This window comes from Pelophylax lessonae, assembly GCF_965119305.1.
Source record: "Pelophylax lessonae genome assembly, chromosome: 6".
In the NCBI taxonomy this organism is placed as follows: domain Eukaryota; kingdom Metazoa; phylum Chordata; class Amphibia; order Anura; family Ranidae; genus Pelophylax; species Pelophylax lessonae.
Genome location: NC_138773.1, coordinates 34030854 through 34052735, shown reverse-complemented (window position 1 = coordinate 34052735; position 21882 = coordinate 34030854). Strand labels below are relative to the sequence as shown.

Sequence of the window (21882 nt, the reverse complement as noted above, 5' to 3'; positions counted from 1 at the left end):
AAAAATTATTTTCTGTGAGTAAATTTTGAAAATATATATTTTTCCTCCTTCACTGATGGGCACTGATAGGCTGCGCTGATGGGCACTGATGAGTTGGCACTTGTGAGGTACTAATATGCCCCACTGATGGGCGGCACCAGTGCCCACAATCAGTGCCCATAGTGCTGCCAGTCAGTGCACATCAGTGCCTAGATGAGCAGGCACTGACTGGCAGCACTATGGGCACTGATTGGCACTCTACTGCAATTTTCTGTAATAATGATCAGTGCCCCGATTACATGTCCTTGTCTCCCCTGTGAGGAGGAGCCGCTGATCGGCTCTCCTCGCCTCACGAGAGCCAAATAACGGCACTTCCTCATTTACATGTGACTGGCTGCAATTGGACACAGCCAGTCACATGGGTAAAGAGTCATGTCATTGACTCTTTACCGAGATCGGGGTCTCACCGAGTCCTAGCAACATGGCGCGGCTGCAATCACCGCTCCACGCGCCCCTGCGAGAGAGGCTGTTCTGGTACGCCATCATACGACAGCGTCCCAGAATAGGTGCACCGCGGGTAGGATGTGGTTAAACATTCTCTAAATCCTTAAGGTTCTTGGCTGTCACTTTGCAACTCTGTCCATAAATTTTCCATAGGATTAAGGTCTGGAGACTGGTTAGGCCACTCCATGACCTTAATGTGCTTCTTGAGCCCCCCCTTTGTTGCCTTGGCGATATGTTTTGGGTCATTGTCATGCTGGAAATCCCATCCATGACCCATCTTCAGTGTTCTGGCTGAGGGAAGAAGGTTCTCATCCAAGATTTTACAGTATATGGCCCTGTCCATTGACCCAAACAATGCGGCAAAAAAAAAAAAAAAGCCCCAAAGCACAACGCTTCCACCTACATGACTGTAGGGACGGTGTTCGAGGAAGGGGACCATACGGGCACTGCAGGATTTCAATCCATGGCGGCATATTGTGTTACCAATGGTTTGGCGACTGTGGTCCCAACTGCCTTGAGATCATTCACAAGCTCCTCCTGTGTAGTTCTGGGCTGATCCCTCACTTCTCATTATCATCTTTACCCCATGAGGCGAAATCTTGCATGGAGCTCCAGATCTAGGGCAATTGGTCATTTTGTATTTTTTCCGTTTGTAAATAATCGCTCCAACAGTTGTCAACTTCTAACCAAGCTTGTTGCTGATGGTCTTGTAGCCCATTCCAGCCTTGTGCAGTTCTACACTCTTGTCCCTGATGTTCTTTTACAGCTTTTTGATCTTGCCCATGATGATGAAGTTTGAATGAAAGATTCTGTGGATGGTTGTCTTTAAGAAGTTGCTCCTAACAACAACTCATTAACTTATAGGACTAATCTGTGTACCCCATGAGCACATACTGTAGCCAGTCTGTGGGAGCCAGAATTATTGTTGGTCTGTAGGTGATCAAATACTTATTTTACTCACTGAACTGCAACTCACTTTATAACATTTGTATTGTGATTTTTCTGGATTTTTGGTTGATTTTCTGTCTCTATCATTTAAAATACACCTATGTATTAGAGCTGCACGATTCTGGCCAAAATGAGAATCACAATTTTTTAGCTTGGAATAAAGATCACGATTCTCTCACGATTCTCTGTGTAACAAAAAAAAATTGGGATAACTTTACTGTTACTTTTTTTTTTTTTTATTCATTAAAGTTTAATTGCTTTTGAAAGACTGCTGCGCAAATACAGTGTGACATAAAATATTACAACAATCGCCATTTTATTCTGTAGGGTCTCTGCTAAAAAAATATATATAAAATGTTTGGGGGTTCTAAGTACTTTTCTAGCAAAAAAAAATGATTTTAACTTGCAAGCAACAAGTGTCAGAGAAAGGTCCAGTCTTTAAGAGGTTAAACTTCCTTTCTCCCTGGCAGAGGGAAGGAAAAGATACAATGTAATCATTTTGTTTATAGTTCCTGGGAGTTTTCCACAGCTGTTTTCTCTGCTCCCTCAGCAGAATATGTCGGGTTTAGATCGTCAGGGGGGGTGAATCGAGATCGCGATTTTCATATGATTAAATCGTGCAGCTCTACTATGTATGTTTCTTTGAAATGGAGAAAACTTAAAAAATCTTCAGGGGATTAAAATAATTATTTTCCCCACTGTATGTAATCACAGCCAAGAAGCTTGGACTAAAAAAAAAAAAAGAACTAAAATGTAAAAATATATACCAGCTTGTGATCTGGTGGGACTAGATCTGTTACACTAGCAGTGAACAGAATGAAATCTACAACTACAAACACATACAGATACATTAGTCAGAGGATCTAAAGGCAGCACTGTGGAGTCGTGCCCCAATTGTGATCAATTTAAAAGGGTCTTCTGTCCATTCAACAGTAATCCTTTCACCCAACAGGATAACACATCACTGATATTCTGCATCACCGCTTAGATTCTCTTTTCATTGTGTTCTTCAGCCGTAGAAACAAATCAGTAACATCAGTTTCTGACACCCAAGGTGGCTCATTTTCAGCGCCCTGCTCATTTATATACGATATAAAAAACTTTTCATATTGCACTTATGAAAATTTTAACAACGGCCAGAACTGCAGACACCTCCTTCCTTTGCCGGGCAGCCAGCCATAGATGTGCCCCCCCCCCCACGGGCAGCCAGCAATAGATGTGCCCCCCCACGGGCAGCCAGCCATAGATGTGCCCCCCCCCACGGGCAGCCAGCCATAGATGTGCCCCCCCCCCACGGGCAGCCAGCCATAGATGTGCCCCCCCCCCACGGGCAGCCAGCCATAGATGTGCCCCCCCCCCACGGGCAGCCAGCCATAGATGTGCCCCCCCCCCACGGGCAGCCAGCCATAGATGTGCCCCCCCCCACGGGCAGCCAGCCATAGATGTGCCCCCCCCCCACGGGCAGCCAGCCATAGATGTGCCCCCCCCCCACGGGCAGCCAGCCATAGATGTGCCCCCCCCCACGGGCAGCCAGCCATAGATGTGCCCCCCCCCCACGGGCAGCCAGCCATAGATGTGCCCCCCCCCCACGGGCAGCCAACCGGAGATGTGCTCCCCCTGCGGTAGAATGCAATTTCGGGCACCGGGAAAGTATCTGCATCGGGCATCCAGAGCATTTTCAGGAGTATTCCTGAAGATACTCAGTATCAGTAGGGTATCTGATACCAGTGCCAAGTACAAAGCTACACCTGGCAGCCAGCACTCTTTAAATCACAGCATACCAAAAAAAAAAAAAAAAAAAACAACCACCACACACACCAGACTCCCACTGCACTACGTTTGCTAATGCATGGGGGTACCAGTAAAAATTAGGGCCAATTCACACTGCATGGTAAAACGTCTGTTACCGCAGGGACACACAGGGAAACAATGATTTCAATGACATTGCAGTGAATGAGGTGTATGTTTTGTACACTTCAAATAAAGCTCTCAGAAAAAAAAAAAAAAAAAAAAAAAAAAAAAAAAAAAAAAGGGATACAATACCACAATGCCCCCTAGTGCTGCCTGTAATGGAGCTGTTGCAGCGGTAAAGCTCTGCGACAGCTGTAATAGTGTAAATTGGCCCTTAATGACACCCCACCCCCGTGCTCCTGCTAAAGAGCAGTGCTTTTGTCTGCATGTAGGGAAGCCATACAATTTTGTGCGCATTCCTCGACACAAGCCTTAACTGGAGTGCCTTGAGACTAAAAAATACTTTTCAAAGGAAGCCCTGACTTCAAAAAGGTGAGAAAACACTGCCCTAGACTTTTACAGAACCCTGGTTTGGAAAGCCTGGTCTACACAACATAGCCTTCAAGGTGAATTTGTTTTAGATTGACAGTGTTCACACAGCCAGCCAAAGGGAGTCAATGGAAATAAATTAACTTTAGTATCAGTAACTGAACCTTCCCCCTCTAATGAAGCCAATTTTCCGTATTTTGACACTTGATGTATCTCATCAGAAACCTAAACTTTGAAATTCCCCTGCAGTAAGGTATTTTGGGTGTGTGGATAAAGGAATTAATTGAGCGGAGCATCGTCTTCCCCAGGGGTAGACACTCACAGGGAATAAAGAAATGTCAAGTTTTGTATGAAGCAGATATGCACAGATCAGCAAAAATGAGCAGAGACAAGGCTGTCTTACAGTCAGGCCTCTTGCACACAAACTTTTTCCAAGGGAAAAATAAAAAAGGGAAGGAGGAAATGGAGCTCTGGAAAGCACCTTTGGCCAGAACGGACACTTCCTACACTGTCAGGGCTCAAAAAAAAAAAAAAAAAAACCTGCTTTCTCCATCGTTCATTGACAGACGCAGCTTCAGATCTTCTTGAGCACTGGGGGTATGCTGCCCCCTACAGGAGTAGGACACTAGGCAGGAAAAAGCTTTCCCCATGCCTATAGAGCTTTCCCTGCAGACATAACCCCTCACACTGCTACAGTCCTCAGTTTGTTTCTGCCTAGTTTAAAGTGCTGGGGGAAGCTTGACATACAACGGTCCTGGACATTAGAAGAGTCAAAAATTTCCAATCAATCTTCTGGAATTCAGCACGATAACGTTTTGCCTGAGTCTCTGGACAACTTTTTGTAGGATTGCCCAGTCCGGATTCATTCGGACAATGCCGAGACCGTGGCCTACATCTTTCCTCAATGGGGCACCAAGAGCGTCTTGGTGGGGCGGGGAAGTGGCCAAGCTCCTGGAATGGGTGGAGAAGTTTGTCCCAGACCTTTCTGCTGGGCAATCTGGTAAGGTCGGTCATCAATGCTCCTTGGAGTCTTCCTCTCAGGGAAGATCTGCTGTCTAAAGGGCAGATCTTCCATCCTGCTTTACAGTCACTGGCTTTAACAGCGTGGCTGTTAAGCCAGGTATTGAAGGATGGCTCTTCCGAGGAGATCCCAGTTATTCCATGGGATCTTAATAGGGTTTTATCATTTTTTTTTTTTTTTTCAAAAACCTCTTCAGTACATCAGAGAGATTCCTTTGTTTACATGGTCACAGAAGGTTGCCTTTTTGGGTGGCTACAGCTTCAGTCCGCAATGTCGGAATTGGTGGTGTGGTCCTGCCGCTCATCTTATTTGGTGGTCCACAGAGAAATTTTTTATTGTTATACAGGAATTATATAGCGCCAACAGTTTGCGCAGCACTTTACAATATGAGGGAAGACATTACAGTTACAATACAATTCAATACAGGAGGAATTGGAGAGACATAAGGTGATACTTTGATCTAATCAGTCTTTGCTTTCTACGGTGGCTTCCGATTTTCATTTCAATGTAGACATTGTGCTGCCTTTAAATTTTTCCCAAGCCCGAGCATCCCAAGAAAATTGTTTTGCATTTTTTGGATGTGGTTCGAGCAATTAGGGTTTACCTGGCAGCTACTGACTCTTCAGAAAATCAGATGCTTTCTTTCTTTGTCCTTACTGAAGGATCTCGTAAAGATTAGCGGTTTCTTCTTGATCCATCTGGATATGGTCACAGCAGACGGTAGTTCGGTTGCATTCTACTAGGGCTGAGTGCCTCTTGAGCTTGTCGCGATTGGGCATCAGTGATGCAAGTTTTCAAGGCGGCAACTAGGACGTCGGTGCACACGTGCACAAAAATTCTACAGGGTGGATGTGTTGGCATATTTGGATGCCTCTTTTGGCCGCAAGGTTTTTGCAGGCTGCTGTCTAAAGAGGTTTTTTTCTCTTTGAGGGTGTAGGTTTTTTCTAGGTGAGCTCCAGGTGTTCCTGGTTGGCTATGTTTAGCCTTGGGAAATCGGGTTTCTCTTGGCATTATTTTTTCCCACCCCTCATGCTTCTACTGCTTTGGGGCATCCCAATGGTCAAAACAATATGAAGCTGTGTCGGTCAATGAAGGCGAAAATCTGTATCCTGCAGACCAAACAGGAATCAACATAACCACCAATCACGTTTATCTTCCGTAAAACTAAGAGGGGTATATGCTAATGCCAGGAGCCTAGCTAATAAAATGGTTGAGTTGGAAATGTTAGTACATGAGGAGGACATAGACCTTGTGGGAATAACAGAGACTTGGTTCGACCCCTCACATGACTGGCTGGCAAATATCCAAGGGTATTCAGTGTACCGGAAGGACAGGATAGGAAAAAGAGGGGGAGGGGTATGTCTACGTCAAGAATAATGTAAAGGTGATAGAGAGGAGTGACATTACGGAAGGGATGAGTATGGAGTTAGAATCCGTATGGGTAGAACTCCATAGGGAAGGAGAAAAGGGGAAAGTAATTGTGGGGGTTTGCTATAGGCCACCTAAACAAGGGGAGGAGGTAGAGCAGGAATTTTTAGCACTTTTGGGTAAAGTGGCAAAGCTAGGATCTGTCATCATATTGGGGGACTTCAATTATCCCGACATTGACTGGGGAGAGGGGACTACACACTCACAGAAGGCCCGTCTATTCACGGAAACCTTACAGGATAATTACATGTCACAGTTGGTGGACTCTCCTACTAGAGAAAACGCAATCCTGGATCTATTGATCACTAATGACCCAGACATAATCTCGGAGGTAGGGGTCCAGAACAACCTGGGCTCTAGCGATCACAGGATGATCACATTTAGCGTAAACAACAATATAGCAAGGCAAGTGGGGAACATAAGAACCCTTAACTTCAGAAGGGCAGACTTTCCAAAATTGTACTCTTTGATGGAAAGGGTAAACTGGGACCGAACCCTGGGATCCCTGACCACAGAGGAAAAATGGGAATGCTTTAGGAATATATTAAGCAAAGGCATCTTGCAGTGCATTCCTACGGGAAATAAATTTAGAAGAGACAAAGCCAAACCTGGCTGGCTAAACCGGAGCGTTAAAAATCTTATTAGGGGAAAAAAATTGGCCTTCAGGAAATATAAATCAGAGGGCACAGTATTGGCTTTCGACCAATACAAGGAGGCAAATAAGAAGTGTAAACACGAAATCAAGATGGCTAAAATAGACTTTGAGAGACAAATAGCTGAGGATAGTAAAAAAAAAACCCAAAGAAATTCTTTAAGTATATCAACAGCAAAAAAACTAGGGCAGAGCATATTGCACACATAATTAACAATGATGGGAGGATGGTTACAGAAGACCCTGAAAAAGCAACCATGCTGAATGCTTTTTTCTCGTCAGTATTTACACAGGAAAAGGAGGGGTACACTGACCATGACTGTATGGTTAGTAGTAATACACAGGACTTGCCACTATGGCTAACAGAGGGTGAAATCAGGGAAAGGCTGGATAAACTTAACACAAACAAATCACCAGGCCCGGATGGCGTACATCCGAGAGTACTCAAGGAACTCAGTAAGGTTATATCCAGACCACTGTTCCTGATCTTTGCTGACAGTATTAGGACAGGGGATGTACCAGGGGAGTGGAGGAAAGCTAACGTGATTCCGATATTCAAAAAGGGTTAGAGGCATATCCCGGGAAATTATAGGCCTGTTAGTCTGACATCAGTAGTATGTAAACTTCTGGAGGGGATGATAAGGGACTATATCGTAGAGTTTGCTAAGGGCAACAGCATCATTAGTAGTAACCAGCACGGGTTTACTAATGGGCGTTCTTGTCAAACCAATCTCTTAACATTCTACGAGGAGGTGAGCTGTGAGCTAGATAGGGGCAGACCAGTGGATGTGGTGTACTTGGATTTCGCTACAGTTCCCCATAAGCGCTTAATTTATAAAATAAGGTCTGCAGGTATCGACAGCAGGGTTTGCTCTTGGATACGGAACTGGCTAAAAGGCCGTGTCCAAAGGGTGGTAATAAACAGCGCATACTCAGACTGGTCTGGGGTGGTAAGCGGGGTCCCCCAAGGCTCAGTCCTGGGACCAACCTTGTTCAATTTATTCATAAACAGCATCGAGGACGGGATCAGTAGTTCAATATCAGTTTTTGCAGATGACACAAAATTGGGCAGGGCAATAACAGCACAGCATGAAGCAGATATCCTACAGAATGACCTGGACAAAATAACGGAGTGGGCAACAACTTGGCAAATGAGGTTTAACGTAGAGAAGTGTAAGGTTTTGCACTTGGGGACTAGCAACATAAAAGCACAATACACGTTAGGAGGATAACCCCTGGGAGAATCAAAAATGGAGAAGGATCTGGGAGCCTTGGTTGATGATAGACTAGGCAACAGCATGCAATGTCAAGCGGCAGCTGCCAAAGCCAGCAGAATATTAGCATGCATTAAGAAAGGGATGTATTCCAGAGATAAGACTATAATCCTTCCACTTTATAAAACTCTGGTCTGACCGCATCTGGAGTATTCTATCCAGTTCTGGTCACCAGTCCTCAGGAGGGATGTGTTGGAGCTGGAGAGAGTCCAGAGAAGGGCAACTAAACTAATTAGGGGATTGGAGGACCTTGATTATGAGGAGCGTCTGCAATCGCTTGATTTATTCTCCCTGGAGAAGAGACGCCTGAGGGGGGACATGATAGCAATTTTTAAATATCTCAATGGGGATCTAGGCTTAGAAGAAAAGCTATTCAGTCGCAGTGATTGCATGAGGACTCGGGGGCATACAATGCGATTGGAGAAGCGTTTTAACCTCAGGCAACGTGGGGGGTTCTTTACTGTTAGGGCTACAAGATTGTGGAATTCTCTACCACAAGAGGTGGTTTCTGCAGGCAATATGGTGGCTTTCAAAAGACTTCTAGACGTACATCTCAAGGATCAGAACATTCAGGGGTATGCGAGATGATTACAGCCACACACACCTACACAGGTTGAACTGGATGGACTGTTGTCTTTATTCAACCTCACCTACTATGTAACTATGTATGGATTCCGCACACATACAGCGATCGTCCCTTACATGTAAAGTTATCGCTGCAAACACCAGATCACGGGCAGGAATTCTAGCACTAGACCACTGTATAAGGTGGTATCCTGTAAGGGCTTTTGAAGTGCCACCTATGGATAATAAAATTCAAGTTGCTCAGTCGCCACATGGAGGCGTGCCCAATTTTAAAACGTGACATCTTTTAGATTTTGACAGGCAGACTTATTGTTCTTTGCATTAAAAATAAATAAATCTATACATACCATACATACATATAGTGTTAGGGTGTACATCACTTCTTCATGTAGCAGTGTGGGCTTGTGCATGCGCCAGTTGGCTAGAGGGGGAGCCAAACAGTGGGTCTGGCTGCCACAATGTCCGCCAGGCACCAGTGAGCTCTCCCCAGTGCAGACAGAAAGGCGGTCTGCCAATGTAAACATGGCTGACCGCTGTTCTGTGAGTGATAAACACAGGGATCCTCTGCTCCTCCCTCCCATTTAGGAACACAGGTCTCTGTTCATCCAGTGAGCCCATCCCCCACACAGATAGAAAGCACCCCCTAGGCACACATTTAACCCTTTGATCGCCCCTGGTGTTAACCCACACGATTTTTACATGTATACAAAAAAAGTGCCAGAAAAACCTGGTCTTCAAGTGTTTAAGGTGAATCTAAAGCCCAAACATTTTTTACCTTAATGTATTCCCTACATTAGGTAACCGGATCATCCCCACCTCTCCTCCCCCAATCCTTACTGGTATCCTCACTTGATCCAGCACTGTGCTCCTCTATAGCAGTTATCTCCTCTCATTTCCTGTCGCACAGGCTTTGCTGAGGCTCCCGCTGCTGTCAAATATGATGAGAGAGCTGGCTGAGCCATGCCGTCTGTCTATGGATGCAGGCAGCGCAACTGGGGAGCAGGTGGTACCCCATGGTAAGCCGCTTACTATGGGGTACTACTAAGGAGGAGCCAAGAGCACTGGTGGGGGACCCAAGAAGGTGGTTTGTGTCCCCCTCCCTGCAAAATTACACAGGACAGGAACTATGACAAAAATGACTTTATGATCACTTATTACTACTTCTATAGAAACAGTCCAGTAAAAAAAAAGTTATTTGAACACTGTTGCGATTCTTACAATCACCTGTCTAGTAAGTGCTACATCTTAAATGTAACAAGTTTATTCTTGTAAACAGTTGTGCTCAAAAGTTTACATTCCCCCGGCAAAAATCATTACATTTGGCAGAGATATTGAAAATATGATATGATCATACCAAAAAACGTATTCATATAAAAGCCATTTATTCTCATAGTGGTTTGGCTCCTTTTTAAATCTGAAGATAAAACCACAAAATGGCCCTGCTGAAAAAAAAGGTTTCCATCCCATGGAATGTTTGGCCTTGGTACAGACACACAAGGTGAGACACACGTTAAAAATGCAATAAAAAAAAAAAAAAAAAAAAAGGTTAATTTCCCACATTATTGGCTTTTTAAAATAATAGGTAATAGTTTGGTTAGCACTCATGTGGATGCACTGAGCAGACAATACTGAGCCATAGGGAGCAGAAAAAGAACTGTCAAAATACCTGCATAAGGTCATGGAAAAAGGATATAAACAGATAGCCAAAGCCTTGATTATATGCCGGTCAGTGCTGGCAAATCACCTAAGAGGAAAATTCTGGGATCTCTTGATACCAAGTCAAGGTCAGGTAGACCAAGAAAGATTGCAGACAACTGCCAGAAGAACAGTCCGGGATACAAAGAGAACCCCAGAGAATCTCAGGAGAACTAGGCTGGTTTCACACGGATTTTCTCCGCATGGTGGTCGCTCACTGATGCGTTGGGGGAGGGGGGGGTGCGCTCTAAAGGCAGAAGGAAACTTGTGAAAAATTGATGGCAAGATGAATGCAGCATATTATCAGAAAATACTGGCAGATAATTTACATTTTGTTTCACAAAAGCTGCACGTGGGACGCTCTTGGACTTTCCAGCAGGACAATGACCCTAAGCACAAGGCTGACCCCACAGCACTTACAGCAGAAAAAGGTGAAGGTTCTAGAGTGGCCATCACAGTTCCCTGATCTTAAGATTGAGCCACTCTGGGAAGATCTCAAAAACGTGTGGTTCATACAAGACGACCAAAGACTTTGTATGACCTGGGAGGCATTTTGCCAATGACGAATGGGCAGCTATACCACCTGTAAGAATTCAGTGCCTCAGACCACTATTACAAAAGACTGCACGTGGTCATTGATGATAAGAGGGGCAATACACTATTAGGAACTAAGGGTTTGCAGACTTTTGTACAGGGATCATTACAATTGTTTACTTGTTGCAGGGATGCGAGCGGCGGACAGTAGAGATGCACGATTCTGGATAAAATGAGAATCACAATATTTTTTTGCTTAAAAATCATAATTCTCGGGATAACATCTTTTACATTATACCCAAAAAAAAAAAAAAAAAAAATGGGCTAACTGTTTATTTTTTTCTCTTTTAAATTAAAGTGTATTTTCCAACAAACTGCGTTTGAAAGGCTTCTGCCCAAATACTGTGCGACATAAAAATATATTACAATGATCGCCATTTTATTCTCTAGGGTCACCCAAAAAAAAAATAAAATAAATATACATAATAATATATATATATATATATATATACACACACACACACACACACACACACACACACACACACACATATACATATATATACACATATATATATATAAAATATGTTTGGGGGTTCTAAGTAATTTTCTAGCAAAAAATACTTTTAACTTGTAAGCAAAAACAAAGGCTGTCTTTGAGAGCTTAAACTGCACTCAGACATGGAAGTTCCATTCCTTTGATCTAAAAGAAGGAAATTATACATCGTAAAACCCTGTGTTTATTGTTAACTCGCAACCTAAGCCCGCATTCACACTGCAGCGGCACGACTCTGTACTACTTTGGGGGCGACTTGTGAAGTCCCGTGCACAGCGACGTCGGCACGACTTGCACGGACTTCATATAATGAATGTCTATGCAAGTCGCTCCGAAGTAGTACAGGACCCTTTTTCTAATCGGCGCGACTTGTGTCGCTCCTATTAGAACAGGTCCTGTAGCAGTCAATGGACCGCGACGTCAGGCTGACAAGTCGCGTAAGGCCTCTTTCACACGGTCCGCCTCCGTAGGCGGATCCGTGCTGCTCAGCGGGGATCAATGCACGATCCCTGCTGAGCCGGCGGATGACAGCTCCGTCTCCGCTTGCATGGCCCTAAAATTAACTTGTGTGTTCTTTTGTTTGCGTTTCCCAGACCTTCGCGGTAATTTTGTGTGACAAAATTGGAACTTCCATTTTAGTCTCTGGAGTGTCCGCTTTCAGAAAATGTATTTTTTTTTTTTGGGGGGGGGGGGGGGGTTATGTAATCTTCAGGCTTACATTTTTTTCATGTTCTTATAAAAACAGCTCTGGCAGCAAAAGTCGCCATAAAGCCCCTTTAATATTAAAAGCACTGTAGATTTGAATTTTTTTTTTTTTTTTATCAGGACAAGTAGTTTGAGACCACGATTTAGTCCCTTAGACAAGTAGTTTTTGAAGATACCTGTTGCCATGTTTTGTTCTAGGCATGTGCCTTTCTGGTATGACCTACAGTTACAGAACAGGAATCCCATAAGAAAAAAAAAAAAAAAAAAAAACACACAACACGCTTTGCCTGCACGCTCATGTTTTCTTTAAAAATGGTACATATATTACTAATTCTGCAAGAGGTATGTATTGTATGAAGCAGCTGTACTGAGGTATACAGATTATAGAAATCGTACTGACAAAACATCAACACACCACTCTATAAACACAACTGACAGTATATAGGGTGTGAACAGTCATAGATACCAAAGGAATATTAAACCAAATTATTATAATGGAGTGTTTATTCTATAATTAGTATAGAAGAGGAAATACGAGTTCCTGTGTCCCAATGATATAATCTCAGAGGACTGCAAACTACTTTAATAATAAAGGACACAAGAGCTACCAATCGTAATATATAGGTGAATAATCACTGGGGAGTACTAGGAATGGATCATACCCCTAAACACATGACAGTGTGTGCAATACTATAATTATGCACCCATAAGCCATTAAAAGTTATTACAGGAAATTTATATTCAAATAAGTAGTATATAGAAATATAAAAAAGGGGGAGAGGGACACAGAGTGGCTGAACATTCAAATGGGACATCCGCCATAATAATCACTATATTCTACCGGTCACCATATAGAGTCCTAGAGAGTTCATGAAGATCACTACTGCGAGACCCATTACATGGGATATATACTGACCACTATTCACAACACGCCGGCTCCTATGGGATCCAGCCTGAACGCTTGGCGCGCCGGCTCCTACGGGCTCCAGCCTGAACGCTCGACACGCCGGCTCCTACAGCAGCCATGTCATCTGCTGGTGTTGGTCCACTGGGTTTTATCAACTCCAAAGTCAGTGCAGGCAGGTAGTGTCGTGGTTGGGATTCGAACCAACGACCCTCTTGCAGCTAGGTGAAAGTGCTAACCACTACACCACAGTACCGCCCCATTTATGTGACAAACACTGAAGAAATTACACTTTGCTACAATGTAAAGTAGTGAGTGTACAGCTTGTATAACAGTGTAAGTTTACTGTCCCCTCAAAATAACACACAGCCATTAATGTCTAAACCACTGGCAACAGTAAGTACACCCCTAAGTGAAAATGTCCAAATTGGGCCCAAACTGACAATATTGTGTGGCCACCATTATTTTCCCACACTGCCTTAACCCTCTTGGGAATGGAGTTCACCAGAGCTTCACAGGTTGTCACTGGAGTCCTCTTCCACTCCTCCATGAGGACATCACAGAGCTGGTGGATGTTAAGAGACCTTGCGCTCCCCTGCAGATGTTCAATAGGGTTTAGGTCTGGAGACATGCTTGGCCAGTCTATCACCTTTAGCCTCAGCTTCTTTAGCAAGGCAATGGTCATCTTGGAGGTGTTTGGGGTTGTTATGTTGGAATACTGCCCTGCAGCCCAGTCTCTGAAGGGAGGGGATCATGCTCTGCTTCAGTATGTCACAGTACATGTTGGCATTCATGGTTCCCTCAATGAACTGTAGCTCCCCAGTGCCGGCAGCACTCATGCAACCCCAGACCATGACACTGCCACCACCATGCTTCACTGTAGGCAGACACACTTGTCTTTGTACTCCTCACCTGGTTGCCGCCACACACACTTGACACCATCTGAACCAATACGTTTATCTTGGTCTCATCAGACCACAGGACATGGTTCCAGTAATCCATGTCCTTAGTCTGTTTTTCTTCAGCAAACTGTTTGCGGGCTTTCTTGTGAATCATCTTTAGAAAAGGCTTCCTTCTGGGACGTCAACCATGCAGACCAATTTGATGCAGTGTGCGGCGTATGGTCTGAGCACTGACAGGCTGACCCCCCATCCCTTCAACCTCTGCAGCAATGCTGGCAGCACTCATACGTCTATTTCCCAAAGCCAACCTCTGGATATGACGCTGAGCACATGCACTCAACTCCTTTGGTCAACCATGGTGAGACCTGTTCTGAGTGGAACCTGTCCTGTTAAAACTGCTGTATGGTCTTGGCCACAGTGCTGCAACTCAGTTTTAGGGTCCTGGCAATCTTCTTATAGCCTAGGCCATCTTTATGTAGAGCAACAATTCTTTTTTTCCAGATCCTCAGAGTTTTTTGCCATGAGGTGCCATGTTGAACTTCCAGTGACCAGTAAGAGTGAGCGATAACACACCTGCTTCCCCATTCACACCCGAGACCTTGTAACACTAACGAGTCACATGACACCGGGGAGGGAAAATGGCTAATTGGGCCCAATTTGGACATTTTCACTTAGGGATGTACTCACTTTTGTTACGAGCAGTTTAGATATTAATTTACACTGTTATACAAGTTGTACACTCACTACTTTACATTGTAGCAAAGTGCAATTTCTTCAGTGTTGTCACATGAAAAGATAGAATATTTACAAAAATGCGAGAGGTGTACTCACTTGTGAAAAACTGTATGCACACTGAACACTATACACAGGCTCCTGTATGGGAGAAATAATTATACACACACATATATATATACATATATATATATATATATATATATATACACACATATACATATACACACACATACATATACACACACACACACACACACACACACACATCACACTGAACTCCATACACAGGCTCCTGTATTTGATGTATATACTGTATACACTGAACTCCATACACAGGCTCCTGTATTGGATATACATATATAGTGAACTCTATGCACAGGCTTTTGTATTTGATATACATATACACTGAACTCCATACACAGGCTCCTGCAGATTTTTGTAAATATTTTATTCTATCTTTTTATGTGACAACACTGAAGAAATGACACTTTGCTACAATGTAAAGTAGTGAGTGTACAGCTTGTATAACAGTGTAAATTTGCTGTCCCCTCAAAATAACTCACACAGCAATTAATGTCTAAACTGCTGGCAACCACCCCCCTAAGGCTCCGTTCACATGTTAGCGTATGGATCGCGGGCAGAACCGCCGCGATTCCGCCCGCGATCCGGAGATTATTGCAAGTCGCGGGACGCCTGTGCGTTGCCCGTTGATTTGCAATAGCCCCCCAAACGCTGAGCGATGTTGCCGCGATTTCCGCCTGCCGAATGCTCCAAAGAAGCTCTTGTACTTTTTTGGGCGTAATGCGTCCCGCGATTTTTTTTTGCGCGATGTTACCGCGATTCGTCAGGCGGAAATCGCGGCAACATTGATCAGCGTTTGGGGGGCTATTGCAAATCAACGGGCAACGCACAGGCGTCCCGCGATTTGCAACAATCTCCGGATCGTGGGCGGAACCGCGGCGGTTCTGCCCGCGATCCGTACGCTAACATGTGAACGGAGCCTTAAAGCGAAAATGTCCAAATTGGGCCCAATTAGCCATTTTTCCTCCCCGGTGTCATGTGACTCGTTAATGTTACAAGGTCTCAGGTGTGAATGGGGAGCAGGTGTGTTAAATTTGGTGTTATCACTCTCACTCTCTCATACTGGTCACTGGAAGTTCAACATGGCACCTCATGGCAAAGAACTCTGAGGATCTGAAAAAAAGAATTGTTGCTCTACATAAAGATGGCCTAGGCCAGTGATGGTGAACCTTGGCCCCCTGGATGTTTTGGAACTACATTTCCCATGATTCTTAACTGCACTGCAGGGTGCATAAGCATGAAGGGAAATATAGTTCCAAAACATCTGGGGTGCCACTGCCAAGGTTCGCCATTGCTGGCCTAGGCTATAAGATTGACAAGACCCTAAAACTGAGCTGCAGCACGGTGGCCAAAACCATACAGCAGTTTACCAGGACAGGTTCCACTCAGAACAGGCCTCGCTAGGTTGACCAAAGCTGTTGAGTGCACGTGCTCAGCGTCATATCCAGAGGCTGTCTTTGGGAAATAGACGTATGAGTGCTGCCAGCATTGCTGCAGAGGTTGAAGGGGTGGGGGGTCAGCCTGTCAGTGCTCAGACCATACGCCGCACACTGCATCACATTGGTCTGCATGGCTGTCATCCCAGAAGGAAGCCTCTTCTAAAGATGATGCACAAGAAAACCCGCAGTTTTCTGAATACAAGCAGACTAAGGACATGGATTACTGGAACCATGTCCTGTGGTCTGATGAGACCAAGATAAACTTATTGGGTTCAGATGGTGTCAAGCCAAACACACCTCCAAGAGGACCACTGCCTTGCTAAAGAAGCTGAGGGTAAAGGTGATGGACTGGCCAAGCATGTCTCCAGACCTAAACCTCTATTGAGCATCTGTGGGCATCCTCAAACAGAAGGTGGAGGAGCGCAAGGTCTCTAACATCCACCAGCTCCGTGATGTCATCATGGAGGAGTGGAAGAGGACTCCAGTGGCAACCTGTGAAGCTCTGGTGAACTCCATGCCCAAGAGGGTTAAGGCAGTGCTGGAAAATAATGACGGGCACACAAAATATTCACACTTTGGGCCCAATTTGGACATTTTCACTTAGGGGTGTACTCACTTTTGTTGCCAGTGGTTTAGACATTAATGGCTGTGTGTTGAGTAATTTTGAGGAGACAGCAAATTTACACTGTTATACAAGCTGTACACTCACTACTTTACATTGTAGAAAGTGTAATTTCTTCAGTGTTGTCACATGAAAAGATAGAATAAAATATTTACACAAATGTGAGGGGTGTACTTACTTATGTGAGATCCTGTATACACTGAACTCTATACACAGCCTCCTGTATGGGATAAATAGACTGAACTCTATACACAGGCCCCGATATACGGTGCGATTCCCCGGTAGCGGCGTCCCTCTGACCACCCTCAGTCCAGCATTACCTTCTCGGTGTCCCGGGGAGGCCCCTGCGTCCGGTGTAAGACGGGGTATCAGCGGATGTTCTTCCCCCCTCAGCTCCTCCGGTGTGGCTCCCGCCGCCTCCTCCTCCTCACACACCGAAAGAGAAGCACCGCGAGAGGATGACGTCAATACCGCCGCGCCCCGCCTTCACCGACTCCGCCCCCTCCCCTTCCGCTGCGGCGCGTTCTCGTCTCTGCCTGGCAACCCTGCGCTGCGCGAGCTCGCGGCGGGAAAAAAGAGGAGGTGCGGGGAGGGAGCACGTGACCTGAACGTCATCATCCACTTCGGCCTTTATGTAATGTGTGTGCGAGGGAGCAGGATGGGCGCCCCCTGGCTACTTCCGGTGTGACAGCGAGGACCTATCAGCGTAAACTGCCAACGTATTCCCAACAAATACCATTGTACCCATAATTAATAAATACCACTGTACTCCTAATCAATAAATACCATTGTACTCCTAATCAATAAATACCACTGTACCTCCCCTATAAATACCTCTGTACTCCTAATCAATAACTACCACTGTACCTCTAACCAATAAATACCACTGTACCCCAAATCAATAAACACCATTGTACCTAACCAATAAATACTACTGTACCCCTAACCAATAAATTCCACTGTACCTCCCCTATTATTACCACTGTACCCCTAACCAATAAATACCACTGTACCCCTAATCAAGTACCGCTGTAAGTCCCCCATAATTATCACTGTACCCCTAACCAATAAATACCACTGTACTCCTAATCAATAAATACCACTATACCCCCCCCCCCCCATAATTACCACAGTACCCCTAGCCAATAAATACCACTGTACCCCTGATTAATAAATACCCCTGTATCCCTAACCGATAAATACCACTATACCTCTAACCAATAAATACCATTGTACCTCCCCCATAAATACCACTGTACCCCTAACCAATAAATTCCACTGTACCCCTAATCAAATACCACTGTACCTCCCCTATTATTACCACTGTACTCCTAACCAATAAATACCACTGTACCCCTAATCAAATACCACTGTACCTCCCCTATAAATACCACTGTACTACTAATCAATAAACACCATTGTACCTAACCAATATATAGCACTGTACCCCTAATCAAATACCACTGTACCTCCCCCATAAATACCACTGTACCCCTAACCAATAAATACAGCTGTACCCCTAATCAATAAATACCATTGTACCCCTAATCAATAAATACCACTGTACCCCTAATCAATAAATACCAATGTACCTCCCCTATAAACACCACTGTACTCCTAATCAAATACCGCTGTACCCCTAACCAATAAATACCACTGTACCCCTAATCAATAAATACCACTGTACCCTCGATCAATAAATACCATTGTACCTCCCCTATAAATACCACTGTACCCCTAATCAAATACCACTGTATCTCCCCCATAAATACCACTGTACTCCTAACCAATAAATTCTACTGTACCTCCCCTATTATTACCACTGTACCCCTAACCAATAATTACCACTGTACCCCTAATCAAATACCACTGTACCTCCCCCATAAATACCACTGTACCCCAACCAATAAATACAGCTGTACCCCTAACCAATAAATACCACTGTACCCCTAATCAAATACCACTGTACCTCCCCCATAAATACCACTGTACTCCTAACCAATAAATACAGCTGTACCCCTAACCAATAAATACAGCTGTACCCCTAACCAATAAATACCACTGTACCCCTAACCAATAAATACCACTGTACCAATAATCAATAAATACCACTGTACCCCTAACCAATAAATACCACTGTACCCCTAATCAATAAATACCAATGTACCTCCCCTATAAACACCACTGTACTCCTTATCAAATACCGCTGTACCCCAACCAATAAATACCACTGTACCGCTGATCAATAATTACCACTGTACTAACCAATTATCTAATCATATAAAATAATTAAAGTATATACAAACCCTGGAATGGATCTGTCATGGTGATCCTGGCCATCTTTTCTCTGGTGATCCCGCCCATAACTCACTTCCTGTCCTGGGATGACAACACTCATTATACTGTATCTATGAAGCAGCAATGTTGTCAGTGTCACCTAAGGACAAGACTACAGAACACCTCCTCATCTCCTCATCTCTATTACATACAGAGGAGATGCTTACTAATCCACAGGAAAAACTGATAATATTTTTCATTCAGTCTATAGGAAGTTAGAAGGAGACAGGATTTTTGGCAGGATCCAAGCTGTCATTGCTGTAAATAACGGCCATAACAAAGTTTCACCTCCCCGTTATCTATTCCAGTGATGTCATTTACCATCGTCATCCTCATTCCACATCAGCGCTGCCTGCTTCTCTTTAACCACTTGCTGACCGCTCGCTGCTGATATACTGCGGGAGGCTGGCTTGGCTGTGTGAGACGCCGTACCTATACGGCGGTTCTCAGAAGCGCTCCTAGGGGGGCGCCCTCACCCCCATTAGGTAGCGGGGAAGCCGATTCACAGGGCCGGCGGCCACGTTTGCCGTTGGACACCGGCGATCGCTCCCCGCTGAGAGAGAACGACAGTCAGCTATTGAAAACACATCTGACCGTTCTTCTCTCTGGAATGATCACAGAGCCCATGTGATCCTTCTATATAGGAACACAGGTCTCTATGATCATTTCACAAGCCCCTCCCCTCACAGTTAGAAAACACCCCCTAGGCTCACACTTAACCCTTTGACCCCCCTGGGTTAACCCCTTCCCTGCCAGTGTCATTAGTTTAGTGACAGTGCATATTTGTAGCACTGATTACTGTAGTAATGTCACTGGTCCCCCCAAAAGTATCAAAAATGTCAGCTAGGGGTCCGATCTGTCCACTGTAATGTCGCAGTCCCGCTAAAAAATCGCAGATCGCCGCCAATACTAGTAAAAAAAAAAAAAAAAAAATGACATAAATCTTTCCCGTAGTTTGTAGACGCGATAACTTTTGCGCAAACCAATCAAAATACACTGATTGGGGTTTTTTTTTTTTTTACCAAAAATATGTAGCAGAATACAAATTGGCCTGAAATGATGAAAAAAAATTGATTTTTACATTTTCTTTTTATTGGGAATGTTATATAATAAAATGTGAAATATATTGTTTTTTTTTTATTTTTTTAGAATTGTCGCTCTTTCTTGCGAGCGGATTCCTCTTCTGCCTTGATGGAGAGATCACTATTCAGACGCTGAAGGAGTTTGGTTGGCTTCTAAACTACCAGAAGTCTGTCCTGTTTTTTTTTTTTTCGAGAAAATTGGATTATCTGGGTCAGATTCTGGATTCAGCTCTAGCCAGAGTGTTCCTTCCTCTGGACAAAGTCCAGAAGTTGCATGCTGCGTTCATCTATTGCTGTCCAGCAGGTGGTCCTCCCTCCAGACTTGCATGCGAGTGCTGGGCCTGATGGTGTCTACCTTCGAGGCGGTTCCGTTTGCACAGTTCCATACGAGGTCCCTTCAAAGGGAGATTACTGGTGAAATGGGACAAGTGTCCAAAATCTGTGGACAGTCAGATTTGGCCGAGCCGGGAAACTAGGGGTTCCCTGGTCTGGTGGCTTCGCTCTTCGACAGGGCAAGTCTTTTCTCCCCTTGAATTGGACAGTGGCCACTACAGATGCCGGTCTGTCCGGGGTGGGGAGGTTGATCCTCAGGGGATAATATAGGACATCCCTACTGATGAAGTCTATGCCCAGAGACGTAACCCGCATAGGAGGGGTGGGGCCTCCTTGTCTGACATCATCCCGTGGCCATCCCGATAAGTGAGGATCTTATGATATGCATTTTTAAGCTAGCACTGCTGTATAATGTGCTGTTCCTACATACTGTATCTCCTGTTGCCTCCTGCCGGCTCCCTGAACTTCAGGTGCACTCGGGGATAAACGCTATATTTAACCACTTGCCGACCGCTCACATAGAGCGTACTGCGGGAAAGTGGCTCGTTATCGTCCAGCGACGTAGGTCTACGTCGCAGGACTCCTCCCCTTGTGGGCGGCGCGCGCGCGCCGCCGGAGGCTCGCTCCCGCTGTATTCAGACACAGCGGGAGTCGGGCCAGGGGAGGAGAGGTGGTGATCACCGCCGCTCTTCCCCGATCGTCGGGGATCGAGTGAGGAGGTCCGCCCTGGTTGCCCACTCCACTGACCCGCAACCAGGTGCATTGCATGCGGCTTCAAGGCGATTGCTGCCCAGCCCCATTTACTTCAGTGGGTCCTGCCCACCGGACATGACAGGGTGGATAACTTTTGCCTAGCATCATGGCCAAGGCATGTGTATACCCCAAAACCTTTGCAGCTTGAGGGAGGCGGTAAAAATGCGACTCAACCAACTGCTTTTACTGCCCGCAAACCGTAAGTGTAAACTAGTCTTAAGTGTTACCCAGTTGGGGGTCTTCATTTAATTTAAAGTGGACCTTCACCCTAAATGTCATCTTGCCCCCTTCCTCTCTTAAGAGTGGAAATTATTGTAGCACTGCCCCCTTGAGGACTGCTAGATTTCACACTTACGGGTCCCTCTGGGTTACCAATGGCAACCTTGACATTAATAGTCTCTCTCTTTCCTTCTTGGCATCTTTCAATAATCAGTCCAGGGGTATGTAGTGTTTTTGTGTTTTATTGATAAATTAGGGATGGGAGAAGGGAATAGTGGAATACCCTGAATTAACTATGCACAGTACTGGAGGAC

General features: G+C 44.8%; 1 protein-coding gene across 3 annotated transcripts in view; it reads right to left on the bottom strand.

Annotated features, from left to right (window-relative positions):
- The window catches only part of PPP4C (protein phosphatase 4 catalytic subunit), a 70364-nt gene extending 53050 nt beyond the window's left edge, over positions 1–17314 (bottom strand). The window contains exon 1 of one of the 3 annotated variants that reach the window (XM_082261167.1): positions 17145–17314. The gene's annotated coding sequence lies outside the window, so the exon portion shown is untranslated. The remainder of the gene's footprint in view (positions 1–17144) is intronic. The other 2 variants (XM_082261166.1, XM_082261165.1) reach the window with 2 other exon arrangements.
- Positions 17315–21882: the final 4568 nt, after the last annotated feature.